The 18,749-nt window shown below is 44.0% G+C and overlaps 1 long non-coding RNA gene across 1 annotated transcript in view; it reads left to right on the forward strand.

The window, feature by feature from the left end:
* Nucleotides 1-374: 374 nt before the first annotated feature.
* LOC148773594 (uncharacterized) overlaps nt 375-18,749 on the forward strand; it is a 46,354-nt gene continuing 27,979 nt past the window's right edge. The window contains exons 1-2 of the long non-coding RNA XR_016036693.1: nt 375-3,839; nt 7,881-7,993. This is a non-coding gene — a long non-coding RNA (uncharacterized LOC148773594). The remainder of the gene's footprint in view (nt 3,840-7,880; nt 7,994-18,749) is intronic.

Genomic DNA, 18,749 nt, shown 5'->3' on the forward strand with positions numbered 1-18,749 from the left:
ACTGTGTTGTCATAATGACACCTGGTTTCACCTGAAGTTACCTATTCTCAAACCTTGAGTTAACCAATGCATTTTTCTTATGGAAATGTTGGTCTTTAGTTAATGTACTATGTATGAGGTGGCCAAAGTATTGGAGTTTCAGCTTTAGCATCAGTTGACTCACTGGAAAAGACTCTGATGCTGGGAGGGATTGGAGGCAGGAGGAGAAGGGGACGACAGAGAATGAGATGGCTGGATGGCATCACCAACTCGATGGACATGAGTTTGAGTGAACTCCGGGAGTTGGTGATGGACAGGGAGGCCTGGCGTGCTGTGATTCATGGGGTCGAAAAGAGTCGGACACGACTGAGCAACTGAACTGAATGTTCTATGCATTTACGCCAGACTCTGTCTTCAAGTCGGTTCCACCTAACAGCTCAGAACCTACTTTTCAAACCAGTATGTTATACTCAGATATTGTTCCCCTAGTCTATGTAAATGAAGCTATTTGTATGGTAATCTGCCCTTCTACAAGATTCAAGTCAACCGTTTTATGGCCCGGGATGAATGATCTGGGGCCAAGATTATCCCAAAATGCATCTTATGGATTGTTGAGAAACTGAGGAAGACGTTGCCAGAGAAAGTCCTCACCAGAAGCAACGGCAAAGGGCCGGCCTCGCTCAGCAGGTCTCTAATGTTCTCATAAACATCTTGTTCTTTGAAGTTGTTTCATTCAGTTCAGTTCAGTTTAGTTCAGTCGCTCAGTCGTGTCCGACTCTCCGCGACCCCATGAATCACAGCACGCCAGGCCTCTTTGTCCATCACAAACTCCCGGAGTTCACTCAGACTCATGTCCACAGAGTCGGTGATGCCATCCAGCCATCTCATTCTCCGTCGTCCCCTTCTCCTCCCGCCCCCAACCTTTCCTAGCATCAGAGTCTTTTCCAGTGAGTCAACTCGTCGCATGAGGTGGCCAAAGTATTGGAGTTTCAGCTTTAGCATCAGTCCTTCCAATGAACACCCAGGATTGATCTCCTTTAGAATGGACTGGTTGGATCTCCTTGCAGTATAAGGGACTCTCAAGAGTCTTCTCCAACACCACAGTTCAAAAGCATCAATTCTTCGGCGATCACCTTTCTTCACAGTCCAACTCTCACATCCATACATGACCATGGGAAAAACCATAGCCTTGACTACACGGACCTTTGTTGGCAAGGTAATGTCTCTGCTTTTTAATATACTATCAAGGTTGGTCATAACTTTCCTTCCAAGGAGTAAGCGTCTTTTAATGTCATGGCTGCAGTCACCATCTGCAGTGATTTTAGAGCCCCCAAAAATGAAGTCTGACACTGTTTCCACTGTTTCCCCATCTATTTCCCATGAAGTGATGGGACCAGATGCCATGATCTTTGTTTTCTCAATGTTGAGCTTCAAGCTAACCTTTTCACTCTCCTCTTTCACTTTCATCCAGAGGCTTTTTAGTTCCTCTTCACTTTCTGCCGTAAGGGTAGTGTCATCTGCATATCTGAGGTTATTGATATTTTTCATTCAGCCCTTAACAATTCTTGGCATTAAGCCTAAGGAACACTCCCTGCCTTTTCCATTTAGCCTAAAGAACACTCCCTGCTCTTACTATTCAGCGTAAGGAATACTCCCTGTGCCTGTAGTCCTTAAGATAATCAAAAGCTATGCTGGGAGCCATGATTAATTGCTAACTTGGGGGCTTGGGAAACTGATTACGCTTATAAGTAGAGACATCATGTCTAGTAAAACCACGTAAACCTGATATTATTAACATTCCGCAGATGTCCTGGTTTTCGTCGTGTTGCTATTGCTTTTGAAGTCTTCAGTTCAGTTCAGTTCAGTCGCTCAGTCGTGTCCGACTCTTTTCGACCCCATGAATCACAGCACGCCAGGCCTCCCTGTCCATCACCAGCTCCCGGAGTTCACTCAAACTCATGTCCATCGAATCAGTGATGCCTCCAGCCATCTCATTCTTTGTCGTCCCCGTCTCCTCCTGCCCCCAACCCCTCCCAGCATCAGAGTCCTTTCCAGTGAGTCAACTCGTCGCATGAGGTGGCCAAAGTATTGAAGTTTCAGTTTTAGCATCAGTCCTTCCAATGAACACCCAGGATTGAGCTCCTTTAGAATGGACTGGTTGGATCTCCTTGCAGTATAAGGGACTCTCAAGAGTCTTCTCCAACACCACAGTTCAAAAGCATCAATTCTTCGGCGATCACCTTTCTTCACAGTCCAACTCTCACATCCATACATGACCATGGGAAAAACCATAGCCTTGACTACACGGACCTTTGTTGGCAAGGTAATGTCTCTGCTTTTTAATATACTATCAAGGTTGGTCATAACTTTCCTTCCAAGGAGTAAGCGTCTTTTAATGTCATGGCTGCAGTCACCATCTGCAGTGATTTTAGAGCCCCCCAAAATGAAGTCTGACACTGTTTCCACTGTTTCCCCATCTATTTCCCATGAAGTGATGGGACCAGATGCCATGATCTTTGTTTTCTCAATGTTGAGCTTCAAGCTAACCTTTTCACTCTCCTCTTTCACTTTCATCCAGAGGCTTTTTAGTTCCTCTTCACTTTCTGCCGTAAGGGTAGTGTCATCTGCATATCTGAGGTTATTGATATTTTTCATTCAGCCCTTAACAATTCTTGGCATTAAGCCTAAGGAACACTCCCTGCCTTTTCCATTTAGCCTAAAGAACACTCCCTGCTCTTACTGTTCAGCGTAAGGAATACTCCCTGTGCCTGTAGTCCTTAAGATAATCAAAAGCTATGCTGGGAGCCATGATTAATTGCTAACTTGGGGGCTTGGGAAACTGATTACGCTTATAAGTAGAGACATCATGTCTAGTAAAACCACGTAAACCTGATATTATTAACATTCCGCAGATGTCCTGGTTTTCGTCGTGTTGCTATTGCTTTTGAAGTCTTCAGTTCAGTTCAGTTCAGTCGCTCAGTCGTGTCCGACTCTTTTCGACCCCATGAATCACAGCACGCCAGGCCTCCCTGTCCATCACCAGCTCCCGGAGTTCACTCAAACTCATGTCCATCGAATCAGTGATGCCTCCAGCCATCTCATTCTTTGTCGTCCCCGTCTCCTCCTGCCCCCAACCCCTCCCAGCATCAGAGTCCTTTCCAGTGAGTCAACTCGTCGCATGAGGTGGCCAAAGTATTGAAGTTTCAGTTTTAGCATCAGTCCTTCCAATGAACACCCAGGATTGAGCTCCTTTAGAATGGACTGTTTGGATCTCCTTGCAGTCCAAGGGACTCTCAACAGTCTTCTCCAGCACCACAGTTCAAAAGCATCATTTCTTCAGCAATCAGCTTTCTTCCTCCCTTGTAAAACTATATAATAGCACATGGAAAATAAAACAAATTGTCAGTCTCCAGAAGGCTGTCCATGTCCCTTCTTTCAGAAGCAACTCCGCCGAGCTCTACAATGCATGAGGGGCCTGTTTGCCATTCTGAGTTTTAAGACATTCCTTTCTTTCATTAACAGACTCCCAGTGACTATATAACATCCAGCTGAAGACTAACAGGGAGGTACTCTTTTGTCCCCTTCTGATGCCTATGTCAGACGCTTTCTCTATCTCCTTTATACTTAATATAAAGTAAGTATTTCCTTTATATTTAATAAAACTTTATTACACAAAAGCTCTGAGGGATCAAGCCTCGTCTCTGGCTCCGGATTGAATTCTTCTCCTCAGGAGGCCAAGAATCCCGGCGTCTTTTCATTCAGCCACAACCTGTCAACTGCAACGCTGATAGAAGCAACTTAGATGAGAAGAAGTGGCCTTCAGGAGCCCAGCCTCATTCTCCACTTGCTGTATAAAAGCAGTGAGTTTGAGACATCACCAGGAGAAAAGCAGACATTTAATACTTGTATACCTCCTGTGTATAGGGGAACAATCCAGAAAACCTGAGTTACTCCGTGAAATTGTTGTAGCCATGCATTCCGGGAAACAAACTCACTCAGAAGGACAGTGCAGATAGTGGAGTGCAGTTTATTACACCAGTGGGCCCAAGGCAGAGTCTCTTCTTAGCCAAGGACCCTGACCAGCATTTGTGAAAATCTTTTATACCCCATGTGTATGTGTCTGAACTCACCACGCCAAATTCCTTGAGACTTACATAAACCAAGGAAAATACAACCCCAATAACGCTATCATTCACATGCTATGTCCTCATGTGCTCAAACAGTCAAAGAATTAGCCAATAATCAATAAACCCGAGGTTACACTCCAATAGATACAGAAAAATTTATGGCCTGTCTGGAGGAAGGGGTGATTAGTGTATGTTTTCTCTTAGGCGATGAGTAACCTTGATACACTCTTCAAGGTTTCCCTGTCTGGAGGGGGTCTTATCCTTCTGTTGTCGTTTTCATAGGCACTAAACACAGAGTTCAGAGTCCATTGGAAAGATGGCCAAGCATGATCAGCATGAATAGGCCTAAGATGGAGTCCAGGCCCTATGAATTCCTTCTTCAAAATGTCCAAAGCTATCACCTCAAGCATGATCTTTAGAGAAAAATAAAAGAAAGACCTTGGGGAAAGGGGGAAGCCTGTTATGACAGGTTATCATGAAAACATAGTAAAGAAATGTATGATTGTTGCAGATTTAAGTCAGGACCTCTCCACTGATAAGAATTACTTGAGAGTTACTCGTCATCTACTTCTGGTGCAAAGAGGGATAGGCCTTAAATATGTAGAGTTCTCTGTTGTAAATGTCCTTCACAAAAGGGCAATTGCTACTTAGTTTCCTGAGATTTCTGTTTTTTTTTTTTTTTTTTTTTCCTATTTTAAAAGTTAGACTGAAATAATCCTTATGTCAAAGAGGCATATTTTGGGGTGGCATATTCTACTCATCTTATCATGGATGTAACCAACTTTGCTTATGCTTTCATCAATTGAAGGATACTTGATGTTTTTCCCAATTTTTTAGCTATTATGAATAGTGCTGCTATGCATAATTATATCCTTGTTTGAATTTGGGATAAGTTTTCAAAGCAGTTGACAACACTGAACACGATTGTTGGATCCAGTGTCTTGGCTTTGGAGAACACTGCCCAGCTGTGTTATAAAGTGGCCGTACACACATCCCACCAGCAGTGAGGGAGACTTCTTGTTCCTCATCCTCCAGCAGTGGATATTGTCATGTATATGGAGTTTAGTAGTCCTGATAAGTGCGGTGTGATACCTCATGATTTTAACTCAGTGTTCCCTAGTTCAGTTCAGTTCAGTGCTCAGTCGTGTCTGACTCTTTGCGACCCCATGGACTGCAGCACGCCAGGCCTCCTTGTCCATCACCAACTCCCAGAGCTTGCTCAACTCGTGTCCATCGAGTCAGTGATGCCATCCAACCATCTCATCCTCTGTTGTCCCCTTCTCCTCCCACCTTCAATCTTTCCCAGCATCAGGGTCTTTTCAAATGAGTCAGTTCTTCACATCAGGAGGCCAAAGGTTTGGAGCTTCAGCTTCAGCATCAATCCTTCCAATGACTATTCAGGACTGATTTCCTTTAGGAATGACTGGTTTGATCTCCTTGCAGTCCAAGGGACTTTCAGGAGTCTTCTCCGACACCACAATTCAAAAGCATCAATTATTTGGCAATCAGCTTTCTTTATGACTCAACTCTCACATCCATATATGACTACTGGAAAAACCACAGCTTCGACTAGATGGACCTTGGTCAGCAAAGTAATGTCTCTGCTTTTTAATACGTTGTCTAGGTTGGTCATAGCTTTTCTTCCAAGGAACAAGCATCTTTTAATTTCATGGCTGCAGTCACCATGTCCAGTGATTTTGGAGCCCAAGAAAACAGTTTCTCACTGTTTCCATTGTTTCCCCATCTATTTGCCATGAAGAGATGGGACTGGATGCCATGATCTTAGTTTTTTGAATGTTGGCTTTTAAACCTACTTTTACACTCTCCTCTTTAACTTTTATCAAGAGGCTCTTTAATTCCTCTTCACTTTCTGCCATAAGGGTGGTGTAATCTGAATCTCTGAATTTATTGTTATTTCACCTGGCAATCTTGATTCCAGCTTGTGCTTCATCCAGCCCAGCATTTCTCATGATGTACTCTGCATGTAAGTTAAATAAGCAGGGTGACAATATACAGGCTTGACATACTTCTTTCCCAATTTGGGATCACTCCAGTGATCCATGTCCAGTTCTAACTGTTGCTTCTTGACCAGGATAAAGTTTTGCAGTAGGCAGATAAGGTGGTCTCGTATTCCCATCTGCTTAAGAACTTTTCTCAGTTTGTTGTGATTCACACAGTCAAAGGCTTTAGCATGGTCAATGAAGCAGAAGTAGAGTTTTTCTGGAATTCTCTTGTTTTTTATGATCCAACAGCTGTTGGCAATTTGATCTCTGGTACCTCTGCCTTTTCTAAATCGAGCTTGAACATCTGGGAGTTCTTGGTTCATGGACTGTTGAAGCCTTGCTTGGAGAATTTTGAGCATTACTTTGCTAGCATGTGAAATCAGTGCAGCTGTGTGGTAGTTTGAACATTCTTTAGCATTGCCCTTCCTTGGGATTGGAATGAAAACTGACCTTTTCCAGTCCTGTGGCCAGTGCTGAGTTTTCCAAATCTGCTGGCATATTGAGTGCAGCACTTTCACAGCATCATCTTTCAGCATTTCAAATAGCTCAGCTGGAATTCCATCACCTTCACTAGCTTTGTTCATAGCAATGCTTCCTAAGGCCCAGTTGACATCACACTCTAGGATGTCTGGCTCTAGGTGAGTGATCAAATCATCTGGGTCATAAGATCTTTTTTGTACAGTTCTGTCTATTCTTGCTGCCTCTTCTTAATATCTTCTTCTTCCGTTAGGTCTATACTATTTCTGTCCTTTATTTAGCCCATCTTTGCATGAAATGTTCCCTTGGTATCTCTATTTTTTTTGCACATATTCGAGTATTTTAACTGGGATGGGTGGAGAATGTTCAGGAGCAGCTAGCCTAGGGATCAGGCAGCATTTACTTCAAGATGCCACTGCATGGTCCCCCAGCTTCCCACTGAGGAGCCTCCTTGTGGGAGTGGGGATATGGGGTTGGGAGGGTGGAAGGGCTTCTGTCTGCACATAAGTCCCCACTCCCAACCATCTTCAGAATTGCTCATTGGTGTAGCAAGCATCCTAATTGGGTTTTCACTTGTGTAACTGGTGGGTTCTTAATGAGCAATGTGAACAGTGACATTGAATGTCCTCAATCAGGACTAGATACTTACTATGCCACATACAGGTGTAAGAACCTGGGGAGGCATGTTCAGCCGTACCCCTAGGGACAGCGTTCAGACTTGACCCCTCAACATTTTGGGGTCCTTCCACTGCTTTAGCATTTCTGGGCCCAGTGCTGACTCTAAGCGTTCTGTAATCCAGCCTCCATCTTCCTTTAGCGAGACCCACACTTCTAGGATCCTACAGAGCAGGTCCTGTGTGAGTTCTCTGTGGCTTCTCTAACAAACGACCACATGTTGGGTGATTTAAAGCAACAGGAGTTCATCCTCCCCCAGTTCTGGAGACCAGACATCTGAGATCAAGGTGGCGCAGGGCTGAGGTCCCTCCAGAGGCTCCAGGATAGGGTCCTTCCTGCCTTCTCCAGCTCCAGGGGTTTGGGGCTTGTGGCCCCTCCCTCCCACCTCTGCCTCCATCTTCACGAGGCTTCTCGTCTGTGTCCTCTTTCATCTCTTATAAGGACTCTGTCATGGATTGGAGGTCAGCCTCACCCTAGATGACCTTACCTTGATATCCTTAACTACCATCTACAAAGACCCTTTTCCCAAATACGGCCCTGTTCCCTTGTACTGGGGGGACACATCTTTTGGGGCCACCATTCACCCCATTATCTGTGTATAAAATAACCCTTATTTTAGGAGATCACCACAGGCCGATATAGACGGGCACAGACAGCGGCCACACACGTGGAGTCTGGAGAGAATGAGGATGCTGGAGTCACCTGGAACGGATCAAGGTCTCGCTACATCAGGTGAGGGGGAATCACAGGGAGGAGCGGGGCATGGTCCTGTTCAGGCTTCAGAAAGACCATGTTGGGTGGGATGTGAGACGCACCGTGAGGGCAGGGAGCTTTGTAGGGCCTGATGGAGGGATTAGGTTTGGGCCTTGGATATAAAGGGGAATTAGCGTGGGGGTTGGCCATATGCCCTGCAGAAGGAGCTGAGAGTCCCTGGGGCACAAGGACCTGGGAACCAAACTTGAGTCCACACACCTGAGTGCAATGAAGCCAGTCGCCTGACGCCAGTTGCAGTAAAGGAAAGTGCGGCAGTAATTGTAAAGGCACCAATACGTGGAGATGGGTAACTCGTGCTCTAAACCCTGAAATCCCTGAAGGGTTTCAGGAAAGCAGTTTTTCAGGCCACGTGAGGGAGGGGGATCACCGAGTATGTGAATCGCTGGTGCGCAGTTCTCTGGTTGATGAGGTAACAGGCTGCTAACCTCACAAATCCTCAGGCACTGGACACCCTGGGGGTGACGTGTCATACTCATCAAGTAGTTAACTTCTTCCACTCAATGGGGCTTTTAGCAGCTGTAAAACAACTCCCTGAGTGTGCCTCAGACACTGTTATCTCCATACTTCAGAGAGGAGCTACAGCAGAGGAAACGGAAAGGGGTCTGTCCTGGGAGGGCCCCATAGGCTTCTGCTTGGTTACACCAGGTGTCTGGGCTCAGCAGCTGGAGAAGTTGGGGCTGCCTCCTGGGCGTGGGGAGCAGCAGGATCGCAGTCCTTGAGGGGCCTGTTAGTCCCCAGGATGAGATGGGAGGCCATGGATGGACAGATGCACCTGGCCTGGGAGAGGGGTGCAGGCTGGAAATGTCACTGGACGCATCGCAGGGAGGAAGGGGAAAGGCCAGGAGGGGGCAGGAAGGTTATAGCACCTACGTGCAGGTGATGGTGGTCCTGTTGGACACAACTCAGAGCCATGAGGGGTGGTGGTCAGGGGCTCAGCTTCATCCTTTTGTTCTTTGCTTATCTGTAACTTCCCACTCCTGCAGTGAGGAGCCTGGCCCCCACCATTTGCATTTGTCAACTCTTTTCTCCTCTTCAGATTACATGTACAGTGGTCTCAGAATTGCTAGCTACTGCAGCCTGGAAAGATCTCTATAAAATGAAGCCCAGTGTTTATGTGCAGGCCATTTTGCCTTTTGTGTATCCATTCATTCATTTCCAAAGTCAACACATTTTCCCCCATCTCCTACAGTGAGATATCTTTTTCGTGCATTTTTGATGTGGTTAGGTTTTATTGCATTGTGTATTCTGTCCTGCAACTCTCCTACACTCTAAATAACTATACTTGAATAGATTGTTTGATCCCTTGGGCTATACAAATCGATGAGTGTAGACAAAGGCCTGTGACAGGTGTCCATCCTAAAGCATCACTATGAATACTTCACGCCCTTCAGCAGACGATCTGCTCATCATCTGTGCAGCTCTGCTTTGCCTGGAAGGTCATGACTGAGGTCACAATGTGTGTAGCTCTGCTTTGCCTGGAAGGTCGTGAATGAGGTAACACTGTATGCTGTCTCTCCAGATTGTATCCTTTCACTGAGTGACATGCATATGAGATTTAACCCTGCTTTTCAAGGTTTGGAGGTTCATTCCTTACTACTGATGAGTAATACTCCATTGCATGTGTATAGGAGGAAAACCAATTTTCACTCTGCCCTCCATAATAAAAGACAAATTACCAGGAGAAAAAACAGAAGCATACCTCCTCTATGCTTCCCTGGTGGCTTTGTGGTAAAGAATCTGCCTATAATACAGGAGACTTGGGTATGGCCCCTGGGTTGGGAAGATCCCCCGGAGATGGAAATGGCAACCCACTCCAGGATTCTTGCCTGGAGAATCCCATGTATAGAGGAGCCTGGCGGGTTACAGTCCACGGGGTCGCAAAGAGGTGAACATGACTTAGTGATTAAAACAACAAATAGCTTCTGTATACAGGGAAGCTATCAAAGAAACCTGAATCACTCCCTGAAATGCCCAAAGTCGTCACCTTAAATGCCATCTTCAGCTAAAAACAAGACGCTTACTAACGCATATATATGGAATTTAGAAAGATGCAAATGATAACCCTGTATACGAGACAGCAAAAGAGACACAGATGTATAGAACAGTCTTTGGGACTCTGTGGGAGAGGGTGAGGGTGGGATGATTTGGGAGAATGGCATTGAAACACATATGTTGTCATATGTGAAATGAATCACTAGTTCAGGGTCAATGCATGTTATAGGATGCTCGGGGCTGGCATGTGGGGATGACCCAGAGGGAGGATAAAGGGAGGAGGGAGGTGGGAGGGGGGTTCAGGAGGGGGAACTTATGTAAACCCGGGGCGAATTCATGTCAATGTATGGCAAAACCAACCAATATAATATTGTAAAATAAAAAAAAAACAATAAAATAAAAACAAGACCCTGAAGAATGGGAGAAGCCTGTTATGGAAGGTAATTACACAAACACAGTAAAGAAGAGTATGATGGTTTATAGAATTAAGTCGGGACCTCTCCATTGATAAGTTACTGGAGTTTTAATTATCCTTTTATTTCTGGTGCAAACAGTTCAGTTCAGTCTCTCAGTCGTGTCCGACTCTTTGTGACCCCATGAATTGCAGCACGCCAGGCATCCCTGTCCATCACCAACTCCTGGAGTTCACTCAAACTCATGTCCATCGAGTCGGTGATGCCATCCAGCCATCTCATTCTCTGTCGTCCCCTTCTCCTCCTGTCCCCAATCCCTTCCAGCATCAGAGTCTTTTCCAGTGAGTCAACTGTTCGCATGAGGTGCAAACAGGGACAACCCTTAAATGCAGAGATTTCTCTGTTGTAAATGTCCATCACAAAATGGCAATTGCTACTTAGTTTACTGAGAGTCCTCTTCCCCACCACCCCCCATGGAAGGGACTTAAGCAATCCTCTCAGCAGAGAGGCATGTTTTGGGGTGGCATGTTCTACTTGCTTTGACATGGATATACCCCAACTTGATTATGCATTCATCTATTGAAGGATACCCTGATTACTTCAAGCTTTTAACTATTATGGGTAGTGCTGCTGTGTCTAAGTTCATCTTTGTTTGCATTTGGGCATGGATTTTTCAAAGCAGTTTCCTAAATACTTCAAGTACTACTGTTGGATCCCAAGGTGAGGTTTGTTTAGCTTTGGAGAAAACTGCTCAACTGTGTTACAAAGTGGCTGTGCGTGCATCCCACCAGCAGTGAGGGAGCGTTCCTGCTAGTCCTCAGCCTCCAGCAATTGGTATTGCCATATATTTAGAGTTTAGCAGCCTAATATGTGTAGTGTGATAGCTTGTGACTTTACTTTGTAATTCCCTAATGGTGTATGGTGTTGAGCGTGTTTCTGTCTTGTACTATCTGTATAACTTTTTCTGGCTGGGTGTCTGTTCAGATCTCTATTTATTTTTTTTTTTTTACTGGAGGCTAATTACTTTACAATATTATATTGGTTGGGTTTGCCATACATTGACATGAATCCGCCCCGGGTGTACATGTGTTCCCCATCTTGAACCCCCCTCCCACCTCCCTCCCCAACCCATCCCTCTGGATCATCCCAGTGCACCAGCCCCGAGCATCCTGTCTCATGCATCGAACCTGGACTGGCGATTCATTTCACATATGATAATATACATGTTTCAATGTCATTCTCCCAAATCATCCCACCCTTGCCCTCTCCCACAGAGTCCAAAAGACTGTTCTACGCACCTGTGTCTCTTTTGCTGTCTCATATACAGGGTTACCGTTAACATCTTTCTAAATTCCATATATATGCATTAGTATACTGTATTGATGTTTTTCTTTCTAGCTTACTTCACTCTGTATAACAGGCTCCAGTTTCATCTACCTCATTAGAACTAATTCAAAAGTATTCTTTTCAATGGCTGAATAATACTCCATTGTGTATATGTACCAAAGCTTTCTTATCCATTCGTCTGCAGATGGACATCTAGGTTGCTTCCGTGTCCTTGCTATTATAAACAGTGCTGCAATGAACATTGGAGTATACGTGTTTCTTTCATTTCTGGTTTCCTCGGTGTGTATGCCCAGGAGTGCGATTGCTGGGTTGTATGGCAGTTCTATTTCCAGTTTTTTAAGGATTCTCCACACTGTTCTCCATAGTGGCTGTACTAGTTTGCATTCCCACCAACAGTGTAAGAGGGTTCCCTTTTCTCCACACCCTCTCCAGCATTTATTGCATGTAGACTTTGGATAGCAGCCATTCTGACTGTTGTGTAATGGTATCTCATTGTGGTTTTGATTTGCATTTCTCTGATTATGAGAGATGTTGAACAATCTTGAAGAAGAAGAATGGAACTGGGGGAATCAACCTGCCAGACATCAGGCTCTACTACAAAGCCACAGTCATCAAGACAGTATGGGACTGGCATAAAGACAGAAATATAAATCAATAGAACAAAAGGGAAAGCCCAGAGATAAATCCACGCACCTATGGGCACCTTATCTTTGACAAAGGAGGCAAGAATATAAAATGGAGAAAAGACAGTCTCTTTAACAAGTGGTGCTGGGAAAACTGGTTAGCCACTTGTAAAAGAATGAAACTAGAACACTTCCTCATACCATACACAAAAATAAACTCAAAATGGATTAAAGATCTAAATGTAAGACCAGAAACTTTAAAACTCCTAGAGGAGAACATAGGCAAAACACTCTCTGACATAAATCACAGCAGGATCCTCCATGACCCACCTCCCAGAATATTGGAATTAAAAGCAAAAATAAACAAATGGGACCTAATTAAAATTAAAAGCTTCTGCACAGCAAAGGAAACTATAAGCAAGGTGAAAAGACAGCCTTCAGAATGGGAGAAAATAATAGCAAATGAAACAACTGACAAAGAATTAATCTCAAAAATATACAAGCAGCTCCTGCAGCTCAATTCCAGAAAAATAAACGACCCAATCAAAAAATGCGCCAAAGAACTAAACAGACGTTTCTCCTAAGAAGACATACAGATGGCTAACAAACACATGAAAATATGCTCAACATCCCTCATAATCAGATCTTTATTTATTGTTTATAGGGTTGTTCAAGAGGTCTTTGCCTATTTTGTGTCAAAATCCTGTATCAGATATGAATTTTGCAAATATTTTTCTCCCAGTTTGTGGCTTGTATTTTGATTTTCTGAATGAGGTCTATCGGAATAGACATCTTTATTTCTATGAAGTCTACAATATTTTTCTTTTGTGGACTGACAGCTTGTGTGTTAAAACTCAAAGCTCATGATATACAGGCGAAATCCAAGGTCATGTAGATTTTCTATGTTTATGTACACGTTTTTGATAGTTTCAAAATTTAAATGTCTGTTAATAAATTTGAGTGAATTTGGTGACTACATTTCATTCTCTACAATTTCAAGTTAATTATTCCTTAACTATTTTGGAGAAGTTTTGGATATTGGCGATGTTTCAGTTTGAATTTTCATAGTTTAATGGACCTAGCAGAATTGCCCTGAGGGGCGGAGTCTCCGCTTGGCTGCGCCTGCGCGAGTGAGGGAGGCTAGATCTGCAGTTTTCATTGGCTGGCAGGAGCGCGGAGCCCGCCTCCCGCCCCGCCCCCACCCCAAGCGGATTTCTCGCTCTGACCGAGTGCCAGGCTGCCTGTGGCTGCCGACGGGAGTCTGTTTTCATCAGGACCCACTGGGGCTTCAGCTTCGGGACGTTGTGGGGTTCAGTTCAGGCTGAAGGGAGTCTGGTCTCCTCAGGACCCATTGGGGCTATAGCTGCGGGACATTGTGGGGTTCAGTTCAGGCTGAAGGGAGTCTGGTCTCCTCAGGACCTGCTCAGGTTTTGGCTTTGGGACATTTGTGGGATTCACTTCAGGCTGACAGGAGGTGGATCTCCTCAGGACCCATTGGTGTTTCGGCTTTCGGACATTGTGGGGTTCAGTTCAAGCTGACGGGAGTCTGGTCTCCTCAGGACCCACTGGGGTTTCAACTTTGGTACATTTAGGGTTCAATCCAGGGTAATGGGAGTCTGGCCCCTCAGGACCCATTATGGCTTTGGCTTGGGACATTGTGGGGTTAGTTCAGGCTGACAGGAGTCTGGTCTTTTCAGGACCCACTGGGATTTCAGCTTTGGGACATTGTCGGGTTCAGTTCAGGGAGACGGGAGTCTGGCCATTGAGGACCCACTGGGACTTCGGCTTTGGGACGTTGTGGGGTTCAGCTTAAGCTGACGGGAGTCTGGTCTTCTTGGGACTCTCTGGGTTTTCAGCTTTGATAGATTTGGGGGTTCAATCCAGGGTGATGGGAGTCTGGCCCCTCAGGACCCATTAGGGCTTTGGCTTTGGGACATTGTGGGATTCAGTTCAGGTTGACAGCGTGGTTTCCTCAGGACCTGCTGGGGCTTCATCTTTGGTACATTGTGAGGTTCATTCGAGTCTGACAGGAGTCTGGTTTCCTCAGGACCTGCAGGGAGGTGGTGCCACTGAAGGAAAAGGTGAGGAAAATTGGGAAGAGACTTTCTGTGTGTGGCTGTTGCTGAATGTGTCTTCAGAGGATCCAGGACAGTTAGGGCTTGATGTGGGTTTTTAGTCAGTTTTTGTCTGTGGTATAGAATGGTATCCAGTGTCATTCCTTGGTGTGTGGTGTCCATTTCCCCCAGCATGGCTTACTGAGGGGACTGCCCTTTCCTGGGTGTATGTTCTTAGCTCCTTTCTTGTAAATTAATTACCATGAACCTGCAGATTTATTTCTGGGCTCTCTGGTATCTGTGCCTGTTTCTGATACAGTTCCACACGTCTTGTGGTGCCTTTAGGTGCGTAATATAGATTGAAATCAGGGATGGAGATGCTGCCAGCCTGTTCTCCTTTCTCAGGGTCACTTTGGCTCTTCTGGGTCCTTTGTGGTTCCACACGGATGGTAACATTGTTTTTGTTTCTGTGAAAAATATCAATGAGATGTTGGTAGTGATTGCATGAATGTGTATGTTACTTTGGTTAGAATAAAGGTTTTAACGGTACTGTACCCATAAGCATGGGATATCTTTTCATATCTGTTCAGTTTAATTGAGCACTATGTCTTGCAGTTTTTAGCTTGCAGCTCTTTCAAGTCCTTGGTTAAATTTCTAGTTTTGGGGGGGATGCAATTGTACAGGGGATTATTTTCTTAATTTTTCTTTCTGATAGTTCATTATTAGTATAGAAAATCACACGTGATCTTGCAGTTCTACTGATTTATTTTTTGGCCATGCAACTCAGCATGTTGGATCTTAGTTCCCTGATCAAGGATCAAACCCGCACCCCGTGCATTGGATGTGCGGAACCTTCACCACTGGACAGCTAGGGGAGTCCCTGAATTCACTTTATAGTCTGACAGTTGCTTTGGTGTAGTGTTACATGGAAAACTAGAATTCAGACATCTCATAGTTTCAGTTCCATCAGGGCCATCCACAGCACTCAAGGCGTGATGGCCTACTCTTCCTCTCAATACCATGTGGACTGCTACAAGCCCATTCGCATCACTACTTTAGTTGACTTTGTCTGGTTAAGCCTTGGACTCTATTGCAATGTTTGATGCCATCTCTGATTTTCTGGCATGTGACTTATATGGTTGTACTGAAAAGTAATTTACTTTCTAGTAAAATTTCAAAAGCTTCAAGTTTAAATAGTGGTACAAAGTTTTCTATATTCACACCGAAAAATGCAATGTGTTTTACCTAAAACAGGGTCACTTTCCCAGGGTACCAGTCCATAACCCCCAAATGGGCGATAGTTATGGTGTCCACATTACAATCCTATCCATAGGACCACTTCAACTTGCATCAGCTGCCCAAAATTTGTGCAAATGTCTTTCTCCATTCTAATGCACTTTTCTTTTTCTGGGACCACCACTGGGGCTTTCCCTCAGGTCAGAAACTTTCGTGGATTTAAAGTGACAAGATGACTATGATCTGCATGGCTTTTTCTATGTGGTTTCTTTCACTGAGGATGTTTTCAGTGCTTTTCCATGTTGTAACCTGTATTGTTTTTTAATTGTGATTACAAGCATATAATATTTACCATGAGTCATTTTACGTATGCACTTCTATAGCATTAACTGCGCTCACGTTGTAGAATATCCTCACCATTTATCTCCAGAATCTTTTCTTTTTCCTGAAGTGACACTGTAACCATTAAACACTCACCACCCTCAATCCCTGGCTACCTTATTCTACTTGGAATTTGTCTTATACGGATATCTCGTACTAGTGGAATCATGGGACATTTTTCCTTTTGTGTTGGCCTTGTTTCACTTCAAATAATGACTTGAAGATTCATTCACATAAGAGCATGTGTGAGAGTTATCTTGTTTTTTAGGTTGAATCATATTCCTTTGTGTATATACTACGCTGTGCTTATCCATTCATCTGTTGAATGCTTGTGTTGCTTCCACTTTTTGGCTACTGTGAATAATGCTGCTGTGAACACGGGATACGAATATCTGTTCCCATTCTTGGTTTTAAATATTTTGGGTGTATTCCCTAGACCGAAATTGTCATGCTCAAAATTCTCCAAGCCAGGCTTCCGCAATATGTGAACCGTGAACTTCCAGATGTTCAAGCAGGTTTTAGAAAAAGCAGAGGCACCAGAGATCAAATTGCCAACATCCGCTGGATCATGGAGAAAGCAAGAGAGTTCCAGAAAATCATCTATTTCTGCTTCATTGACTATGCCAAAGCCTTTGACTGTGTCGATCACAATAAACTGTGGAACATTCTGAAAGAGATGGGAATCCCAGACCACCTGACCTGCCTCTTGAGAAACCTGTATGCAGGTCAGGAAGCAACAGTTAGAACTGGACATGGAACAACAGACTGGTTCCAAATAGGGAAAGGAGTACGTCAAGGTTGCATATTGTCACCTTGCTTATTTAACTTCTATGCAGAGTACATCATGAGGAACGCTGGGCTGGAAGAAGCACAAGCTGGAATCAAGATTGCTGGGAGAAATATCAATAACCTCAGATATGCAGATGACACCACCCTTCTGGCAGAAAGTGAAGAGGAACTCAAAGGCCTCTTGATGAAAGTGAAAGAGGAGAGTGAAAATGTTGGCTTGAAGCTCAACATTCAGAAAACGAAGATCATGGCATCTGGTCTCATCACTTTATGGGAAGTAGATGGGGAAACAGTGGAAACAGTGTCAGACTTTATTTTTTTGGGCTCCAAAATCACTGCAGATGCTGATTGCAGCCATGAAATTAAAAGACGCTTGCTCCTTGGAAGGAAAGTTATGACCAACCTAGATAGCATATTAAAAAGCAGAGACATTACTTTGCCAACCAAGGTCCGTCTAGTCAAGACGATGGTTTTTCCCGTGGTCATGTGTGGATGTGAGAGTTGAACTGTGAAGAAAGCTGATCGCCGAAGAATTGATGCTTTTGAACTGTGGTGCTGGAGAAGACTCTTGAGAGTCCCTTGGACTGCAAGGAGATCCAGCCAGTCCATTCTAAAGGAGATCAATCCTGGGTGTTCATTGGAAGGACTGATGCTAAAGCTGAAACTCCAATACTTCGTCCACCTCATGCGACGAGTTGACTCACTAGAAAAGAGTCTGATGCTGGGAGGGATTGGGGGTAGGAGGAGATGGGGACGACAGAGAATGAGATGGCTGGATGGCATCACCGACTCTGTGGACATGAGTTTGAGTGAATTCCGGGAGTTGGTGATGGACAGGGAGGCCTGGCGTGCTGTGATTCATGGGGTCTCAAAGAGTCCGACACGACTGAGTGACTGAACTGAACTGAACTGATGTTAACTCTGTGTTTGTGTTTGAGGAGCCCCCTACTGTTTTCTGCAGCTTTGCTCTAATTTACTATATGACATATATTACTATATTCCTTTCTATGGCAGAGTAATGCATCTTGTGGATGGATCTACCTTATTTTGCTTATTCATTCACCTGTTGGTGGACATTTTCATTGTTTTTACCTTGAGCTGTTGAGAACTGTGCTGCTATGAATACTGGTGTACAGCTTTATATTTGAACATCTGTTTTAAATTCTTTTTATGTTAGTCTAGGAGTGGAGCTTCCAAAACATATGATAGTTACATTTCTATATTTTTGAGAAAATGCTGAAGTTTTACACACATTGATTGCACCATTTTACATCTCCACAAGTAAAGTTTGAGTTCCAATTTCTGTACATTTTTGCCAACATTTGTTATTTGTCTTTATTGTTGATTTTCCCCATGTTCATCCTGTGTGCCTTATTAAGGAGGAAGTCATAATGCAGGACCCACACTTGAGGAGAGGGAAGTTAGCTCACATAGTTGATGGACAGCTGAGTGTCTGTATCAATTGTTTAGACTCTTTCTGCATAGAGATATTTATTCAACACTACTCTAAAACCTATGTAACTTTTTTTAAAAAAAACCAGTTTGGACACATGAAAATTATTTTAAACTTTTGGTTATAATCCAGCACTACGTTATTAAACTGCTTAGTTTTATTCCTGCTTTGGCTATTGCCTTTTCCATGCTCTCCTGTTTTTATTTTACATAATTCAGCTTTTGTGGGGTTTTTGCTACTTGTTTCTCATATTTTAAGATTATCTTGCTTTACATATTTACTTTCTCAGTCCTAGTATCAGCCACATATTTAAAGAGCCCTTGTTCCTTTTTATTAGAGAATGGTAACAAAACCTTGCATGTGGGAACTTACTATTCTCAGTAGACAATGCATGAAAATACTTATGCATTTATCCAAGACTATGCA

This window comes from Moschus berezovskii, chromosome 28 (assembly GCF_049115385.1).
Source record: "Moschus berezovskii isolate FMDL1 chromosome 28, NW_MosBer_1.0, whole genome shotgun sequence".
NCBI lineage: Eukaryota > Metazoa > Chordata > Mammalia > Artiodactyla > Moschidae > Moschus > Moschus berezovskii.